The sequence below is a fragment of the Schistocerca gregaria genome, chromosome 1 (genome assembly GCF_023897955.1).
Source record: "Schistocerca gregaria isolate iqSchGreg1 chromosome 1, iqSchGreg1.2, whole genome shotgun sequence".
In the NCBI taxonomy this organism is placed as follows: Eukaryota; Metazoa; Arthropoda; class Insecta; order Orthoptera; family Acrididae; genus Schistocerca; species Schistocerca gregaria.
The window spans coordinates 1,064,133,985-1,064,143,043 of NC_064920.1; the positions used below are offsets into that span (position 1 = coordinate 1,064,133,985).

A 9,059-nucleotide genomic window follows, 5' to 3' on the forward strand; every position below is an offset into this window, starting at 1 on the left:
TTTTTTTTATCTCTATTTTAAAATCAGTAAGTGACAGATCACGATTTATATTGGCTCCAAATGAAATAATTCTCTCGATTTTTACATCATACTTAAATGTGAATTTCAATCTTTCTGTGCCAGTATGAAAGTTAAATTTCACTCTATGTTTGACATATATTCATTTCTGAAGATCACTTATTTGACATAAACATAGCGTTAAACCCTCCTTTGAAAATAATCTTCAAAAGCTTTTGCTACCTTTTTTGTAGAGAAATGCTTCATAGTATTGTAATGATCTTGATTAATCTGATTTTTTTTTATTAAGCTGTGTTTCAGTGACGTAGTTATTGAACTGTGTTAGAATGCTTGTGTATTCAGATTTTGTGACATTCTTTCTCTAAGTACTGTTTGGTGACAGCATCATAACCATTTATCAGGTCTCTTATGTCCACGATTCTTCTGCCTTTGAAATCAATATATCCATTGGTTACTTTAATGGTGGCTGAAATTCTTTATGAAACTGTTGTCTTTTAGATCGAACGCGGAGACGCGGTCGGCTATCGCGCTATCTTCACCTTGAGGCAGCAGTTTATTTCCAAAAATGCCCATTTATTAAACCCGGAATTTCATTAAAGTAGTAATTATCACGTAATAGTTTCAAAAGCAACTGACCCAAATGGCCACATATTATCTCATCGAAATTCTGAGTTCATTGTCCATTATAATACAGTTCACTTGAACCGAGATATTTAACCAATTCTTCGGCGATGTTTCGCCCAAATGAATCAAAAACGTACTTTATGTGGTTGTTTTTATAGTAGCAAATCCAGTGAGTGCCGACATTGTCAAGTGTCTAAGTTCACAATGCCACATTCTAAATTTTTCACTTTGTTTGGGAATTCATTGGCCATAAAAAAGCCATGAAAGTGATTTTCCGTTGTTTAACTAATTCTTCTATGTTAAAGTTAGAAAGAGGCTCAGAATACTTTCGAATCATTTTTTCGAAATTTTTTGCGCCAGCTCCAGCTTTCTCCTTCGTTTTCCAGTTCTGCTTTTCTGTTCTTCTAGCTCTTTATTGGCTTTCTTCTTGTTTATGAAAGCATTTGCGATCGCTAGCAAGTGACCCAATAGTTGCTAGACATGGTAATGCAGCCAAAAGTAGTGGAAGAAATCCATCTACGTGTTGTGTTCAGCCTTTTCCTTCCTTCTTTTATGTTTCATGTGCTATAATCTGTCACAAGTGGAATATCTAACGTAATGAGTAAGTTACCACCAACTTTAGCTTTCTTTCTCTTTTGTGCATCAGTTAAAAATGCCACAATCGCATTTAGCTGATCATTATTCAGTTTAAATTTGATTTTGGCTTGGTTTTGCCACTGGGCATTAAAGTATAGTCGATCGAGAAGCTGTTCATTTATACAGATTTAAGAAAAATTTAAACTCCCCAAACATTGTCATCCACGCCTAAACCAGCGCCAGCAAAGCCCATTCCCAATTTTCTCTTTCCATACATTATTCCTCTAACTGCTGTTGCTGCAATTTTTTTCTCCTACTGAAGCATCACTTCCATGCATTCTTTCTTTCACAGCTAGCTGAAGTTCTTTATTGGCTTCGTGCCTTTTTCTCTAAATCTTTATGATCTCTGTAGGCAATGTCATGTTTCTTTACAATCCTTGTCTAGTGGATTAATTCCCAGATCACTACACGCTAGTCTTTCTTCGAGTTTTGTGAATGGCCCACAGTACTATGAGTACTGCATCTCAGGCATTGGCACATTATTTAAAACCCAATTGACTAACCATTTACCATGTTTTTCGCTCTTCCAAAATGTATGAGGAAGATTATTCAAAACTGTAATCAAATATGTAATTCCTTTTGGATTGTTGATGACAAAATCACTAAATTTCTTTGTCAGCATTTGCATCATTCCAACTTGTTCATTGTTATAATTTTTATTTCCAGATAATTGTTCCCCATGTATCATAGCTAATATATCAATTAATTAATGGACATCATCTAGCAAAACATATTCAATTGGTTTTTCTGTATAATTTTTTTTATCAAGCCTTCATCTTTTTTCCTCACATGAACGTATTTCTGAAGAATCTATAGTTGGTCTTCTTAACTTTGGAAAACAGTCATTAACAATTTCTTTTATCAAACCTTTATATTTGATTCTACCAATAGCTTTGACTCTACTTGAGTTATTTTCAGAATATATAACTCCTGTATTATGGAACATATCAGCATAATTTGATGCATCAACTTAATCGAATTTCTCATCCATCTCATCAATAGCAATATTCCTTTTAGCCAAAAGATTCATTGATCCATCGTTTCCATTGTATGTCTTTTCACCAACTGTTAATTTATCTCCTTCAAATGTTACTGGTAATGTTCCTATATATTTAAATGCACCAACAGGCCTTCATCCAAAAGTAGTATCTCCACTATGGTTTACATATTCTAGCATTCTTTCACTTATATTGATTTTCTCAACATTGCTATTCTTTGTAGCTCCTTGAAATATTTTCTCTTTTTCATATTTATTCAGTGCATCTTGAATTTCCTATTCACTTAATGTATAGTCATATTTACCAGGAATATCATCAAAATCTTCATGATGATGATATGGAATCATTTGGTTTTCAACTTCTCTATTTTCTTCAGTAGCTTTCAGAACATTATCACCCAATCCCTCGATTCCCTGTGTAACTTGTTCAATAGCGTCGATAACAGGTTGACCTTTTTAAAATTTTTTGTACTCTGTTCTTCGCTGTTTTTCCATTTTTTTACTCTTCCTTTAATTATGCCTTTACTCTTCTATTTCTTCTAGCTTTCTAACAACTTCTGGTTCATAATTTGCAAACGTCTAATGAAGGAAGGAGAAACGTTAATGTGCATAAAAATTGTAAGATAATGCATTCTCATTATGCACTTTTCAAAACAGTAGCAACTGCATGTATCCAGGCCATCTGTAGTTTCTTCATCAGACAAGGACTATAACTGTAATGTTTATTAATTTTTTTTACATTTTAATATTATGTCATATAATCAAAACCACCTTTAAATTCTTTTATATGCTCTGGTAAAACATTATCACTGTAGTCTAATTGATTTAAATTTATGTCATCCTGTCTGAAAATATTTAAAAAAATTTGATTATCTCTTACTTTTTAGCAATTTTGAGTAAGTTTGAGCCAAATAAAAGCAATCCAATCCTTTAGGTCTTCCTCTAGCGAAATATTCTCGAACTATATCTTTATTTTCTACAATGAAATCGTCGAAAACTACAACATAATTGCCATGGCATTGATCTAATGTACTAATTTCTTCATTATTTGCAATAAATGGGGTGATGATCTTTAATTTTCACATCCTTCCATAAATTCCGAGTGTTTTGGCTAATCTAAACTTTTTGAATAAATGTACAAATGATTTATTCTATTCCAATTTAGCCATCCCAGGGGAAGAATATAATTGTCAATCATTAATGTTGTTGTCCACTTCCGCGCGATCCAATTATGGTGCATCGGACTGAGCTTGATAAAAATTTACTGTGTTTATTTTTCGACTTCTTTTCAGGAATTCTTACTTTTGGCTCCCAATCAGTTTACTTTTAATTAAATAATTTGAATAGTAATGAGTAGATTATTTCAATTTAGAGGTAAGTCATCTGTTTTCAAAAAAAGTTTGACTGTCCATGTATGAGACAGCTTTAATAATATTTCACAAGTTGGTTTTTATTCAACTTTCCTAACTCCAAACACTACATCAAGAAATAATAAACTTTACTGTGATGGAGAAACGATAGAAATTCCTGTTGGTCAGTATAGCTTATAAAATTTAGTAAAAATATTCATTTGAAAAATTCCCATATTCACATCATGGCAGATGAAATTTTAAACATAATTACTATTAAGAGTGATGTTAAGTTACATATGGATATAAAAGATAGTATCTGAAGTGCACTTGGTTTTAATAACCAAATTGTTGAGAGTAATGAAAAGCCTGTTGTTAAAGATGTTCCTAAAGTTATTCCACTTGAATTAATAAATATATATTTTAATTTGGCTGATTGGATGTTTGTAAAGCATACTGAGCATTTTCACGGAGCAACTAATATCGCCTCATTCAATCCGAATGCATAATTTGGTGGACCAATAATCCACAACCCCCATTATCCTGTAAATATTCCAATCTTTCATCCAATTCAGGACTTAAAATTACAATAACTGACGAAAATGATAATTCATCCAACTTTAATGGTGCTTGTTTAACAGTTATTTAAGAAATTTCTTAGTATTTTTTTGTTCTCAATAAATCATGAACAAAGTCAAGAGTTATCAGTTTTACTCATTTCCCGTGAATGAGAAGACTAAAAAAAATTAGAATCTCCCCAACAGGAACACAGAGATTTAATATCAATATTGAAGATGGTTGGGTTCATCCTAATCATTCCCAATTATACATGAACATCGGTACTGATGGCAAAGATTATCTAACTTATTATGGAGAATCCAATAAAAAATTAAACACTAATTGTGTAGCAAAACTGTTCAATGTTATCACCATAAAGAAAGGAAACAATATTTTGTCTAGAGTGGAATTTCAATTTGTTTCTTCATCAGCTCTTATTCGATGGACTTCAACTCTAGCCAATGAGATAACCATGGAAGAATATATTCTTAAAATTGGAAAGAGAAAAAGTAGGAAAAATTAAATGCTTTACCCTTAGTAAGTATTTGGCGGATTTTTAAAAGATCACAAGGAAACGATGTGGGAAGGAGATTTAACAGTAATTTTTACATGGTCATCAAGTGCTGCAGATTCTATTCTTCATTGGGCAGATCACGTCCAAGCAGCGGTTGAAGATGTGACAACACTTCCAAAAGAGGTTAAAATTGTCGTAGAATCGATGGAAATTCGTGTTCCTGTGGTTAAATTTGAACCAGACTATTCGTTTGAATTAGAACCAAATAGACTTAAAAATCCGAAAATTCACATGTATTTCTTTAAACCGCTGGATTGCACGAAAAGAAAAAATTTGAGTTAGATATTACAAATTTCTGTAACTCTGCACAATTTGATATGCCTGATTTCATCTTCGTTATTTTCCAGACTAAAAGGAAAATTAATCAGTCAATTAACTCTTCCTTATTCGATCATGTTATATTACAGAATATGTATATCAAAAACGGAAGAAACGAAGTTTTCCTCAAGAAATGTGAAATCTAAATCGACCAAATAACTTTCTAAACGCTTGCTATCTTTTCCTGGATTTTAAGAGAACTATGCAATTGATTTGTGATGTTAATGTAGGTTCATTCGAATTTATTAAAAATTATCTTATTTATGTCATAAATATGTCTAGAAAAATGAATGTGTTGGCTACATAGAAAACTACAATGAAACTGTGTGCAACTTTTAATGACAAAATTCCAAATGATATGCTTATGTATGTCGTAATGTATAGTAAATATAATTTGACATATGATTCGCAACATAGTGTTTTGATTGAACATTTTTAATGAAGTATCGTCCAACAGCGACCGTGGCGTGCTTGTTGGGCTTGCTCCCATATAATCTTGCTTTGAAACATAACCTATAAGTGCACCAAATCTGCCCACTTACTACTGATTAAGGAACATTTGACTTGGACCTCCATGGACCACGACGTGAGGGCGATGGTTTCTCGATGTCATTTGTGTAATGTAGCCAAACCTTAGATTGCTTTTCAACAGGGTCTTTTGAGTTCTGAGCGCGAATCCTGCCCTATGCACAAACTGTGTATCGATTATGTAAGGCCCTTACCTCGTACTAAGAGAGGTCATCAGTACGTATTTGTTATTACTGAAGCGTTTTCGAGATTTAACTGGCACCTACTAAGCCAGTAACGTGACTGCTACCACCACTATTTCGTATTTAAATAATATTTTTGGTGAAACTTCCTGGCAGATTAGAACTGTGTGCCCGACCGAGAATCGAACTCGGGACCTTTGCCTGTGGCTAAGCCATGTCTCCACAGTATCCTTTCTTTCAGGAGTGCTAGTTCTGCATGTTTTGCAGCAGAGCATCTGTAAAGTTTGGAAGGTAGGAGACGGATACTGGCAGAAGTAAAGCTGTGAGTACCGGTCGTGAGTCGAGCTTCGGTAGCTCAGTTGGTAGAGCACTTGCCCTCGAAAGGCAAAGGTCCCGAGTTCGAGTCTCGGTCGGGCACACAGTTTTAATCTGCCAGGAAGTTTCATATCAGCGCACACTCTGCTGCAGAGTGAAAATCTCATTCTGGAAACATCCCCCAGGCTGTGGCTAAGCCATATCTCCACAGTATCCTTTCTTTCAGGAGTGCTAGTTCTGCATGTTTTGCAGACGAGCTTCTGTAAAGTTTTGAAGGTAGGAGACGGATACTTGCAGAAGTAAAGCTGTGAGTACCGGTCGTGAGTCATGCTTCGGTAGCTCAGTTGGTAGAGCACTTGCCCGCGAAAGGCAAAGGTCCCGAGTTCGAGTCTCGGTCGGGCACACAGTTTTAATCTGCCAGGAAGTTTCATATCAGCGCACACTCCGCTGCAGAGTGAAAATCTCATTCTGGAAACATCCCCCAGGCCGTGGCTAAGCCATGTCTCCACAGTATCCTTTCCTTCAGGAGTGCTAGTTCTGCATGTTTCGCAGAAGAGCTTCTGTAAAGTTTGGAAGGTAGGAGACGGATACTTGCAGAAGTAAAGCTGTGAGTACCGGTCGTGAGTCGTGCTTCGGTAGCTCAGTTGGTAGAGCACTTGCCCTTGAAAGGCAAAGGTCCCGAGTTCGCGTCTCGGTCGGGCACACAGTTTTAATCTGCCAGGAAGTTTCATATCAGCGCACACTCCGCTGCAGAGTGAAAATCTCATTCTGGAATATTTTTGGTGTTTTCGGACCACCCAAACAAATCGTTAGTGATAAGGCGCTCGCCTTCCTTTCGGCTCCATTCAAGACCTTCTGTTTTCAGAACGGTGTCAAGCATGTCACTACTATGCCATATTGTCCGAAGGGATCTTTTGTGGAGAGGGTCAATCGAAATCTTAAATCCGCATTGATTATTTACCATCAGAAGACGCCTAATACATGGGATTCTAGTCTTTCTTCGCTTAGTTTTGCTTTCAGCACCGCCAATCATAAGGCCTTGAAAGCTACTCCGGCCTCCTTGGTCCTTGCCTATCCTGTTAATTCCCCCATTTCGAACTTGTAGGGAATTCAAGATTTAATTCAGGCCTGTATTACCCCTCAAGTAGTAAAGGAGATATGGAACCATGCCAGACATAATATTCTCAGGGCCCATAACAAACAAGCTGAGTATTACCATCGCAATCGGCGCTTCTTTAGTGGAAGGTCTCTGTTCGTAATTTTCCTGGCAGGCAGGTGCTTGTCGGAAATCTTAGCAAATTCACTCCTCATTTTATTGGCCTTTGCGCCATTGTGCGTATTTTAGGCCCAGTTAATCTGTTAGTTAAGGATAACCGCACCAGTAAGCAGTACCGGGTCCACCTTAGCCAAGTTAATTTTAGTTAGCCCAATTACTGCATTACCACCCGGGATAGTGTTTAAGGGGGAGGCTGAGCTGTGGCCAGCTCATGTTGAAGCTGTTTGTTCTTTGGCTTTTTGTCACAATTGAGTGACCTCTTATTTCTCCCTCAGTTCCTACCATAACAAGATGCTGACTTGCCTCTGTCAGCTTCAGCAGCAGCACTTATCGATACTAGTACTGCTGTACCATCTTTGGTTTGACCGCCACATTTCCATGTGGTGGTGTGTGTGGCTATCGGTCAGTTGGGACAAAGCAGCGAGGAAGTCTCCGCAGCACAAGATCAGGGCGGGACTGCTGGTGGCATGCACGCGTGGTCGGATTGTGAGGCGCTAGTTGCAAGAGCTATGAAGTTTGTTGCCCACCAAACCTAGACACTGAAGTTGAGTGATCAGTTAACCTGTTATGAAACCTCTCTTCGTTTGTTGCCGGTTGTTTTTTCCTGGGCCGTTCTGACTAGTGCTAGAGTTGATGCAATTTTGCAGCCATTTTCTTGTATGGTCTTTAACTATAAAATTGGTGGTTACTTGTCAGTGACATGCACCAGGGGTAATTTCTACCTTGTGGCTGTTAACATACCAGTTACCTGCCCTGGTCGTTAGCGTAGTTTTCCAGCAGTATGTTTTTCCTCCAGTGTGTGGCCTTCAGCCGAGTATTTACGTGAGATATTTTTTAAAGTAAGGCCTTCAGGTGTGTGTATTTTTTAAAGCATTTCTTTTAAACTTGTGTTCAGGCTTTCAGCCTTCTCGTTTTTGGTGGCGTTTCGGGCCTTCAGCGCAGGAGGTATCTCAAGTTTTCTGAACTACGCCTTCAGCCATATTGTTTTATTCTGATCCTTTTTAGGCAATGTGTAATTAAGTGGTTCTTACGAAAATCCGGCGAAACCAGATTTCAGCCATATGTCATTGTTTCCATCACAGATATCTGCAGCATCACACAATTCACAAGAACCATTGCCTATCAAATGATGACCTTCATTCCGATTGACAACTGTCACATGTCTGTCTCCATCACAGCTGTCACCCTCTGCATCATTTCTGTAAGAGACATTGGCTTCCAAATCATGCTTTTTGTTGCAGATGACAACTGCCACATCACTGTTTCCATCACAGCTATCATCGACAGTATTACCTCCTTGACAACAAACATTGACTTTCAAACCAAGTTCTTCGTTCCTGCCAAGAACTGCCGTATCATTTTCTCCATCACAGCTGTCTCCTACAGCATCACCCCTTTCACAAGCGCCATAAGTTTCCAAATCATGCATTTCGTTGGAGCTGACAACTGCAACATCATAGTTTCTGGCAGAGCCGTATCATTGTCTGCATCACAACTGTCACCTGCAGCATCACCATTTTCGTAAGTGGCATTGGCTTCCAAATCATGCTTAACGTTACAGCTGGCAACTGCCATGTCATAGTTTCCAACAGAGATGTCATCTGCAGCATCACGTCTTCCTCAGGAACCATTGGCTTTCAAATCATGCCTTTCATTCCGGGTGAGAACTGTAGTATCACTGTCT

The 9,059-nt window shown here is 37.4% G+C and overlaps 1 non-coding gene across 1 annotated transcript; it reads left to right on the forward strand.

Moving 5' to 3' along the window:
* The first annotated feature begins 6,128 nt into the window (after positions 1-6,128).
* Positions 6,129-6,203, forward strand: Trnas-cga (transfer RNA serine (anticodon CGA)). The gene has a single exon. It is a non-coding gene; the product is annotated as a tRNA-Ser (tRNA).
* Positions 6,204-9,059: the final 2,856 nt, after the last annotated feature.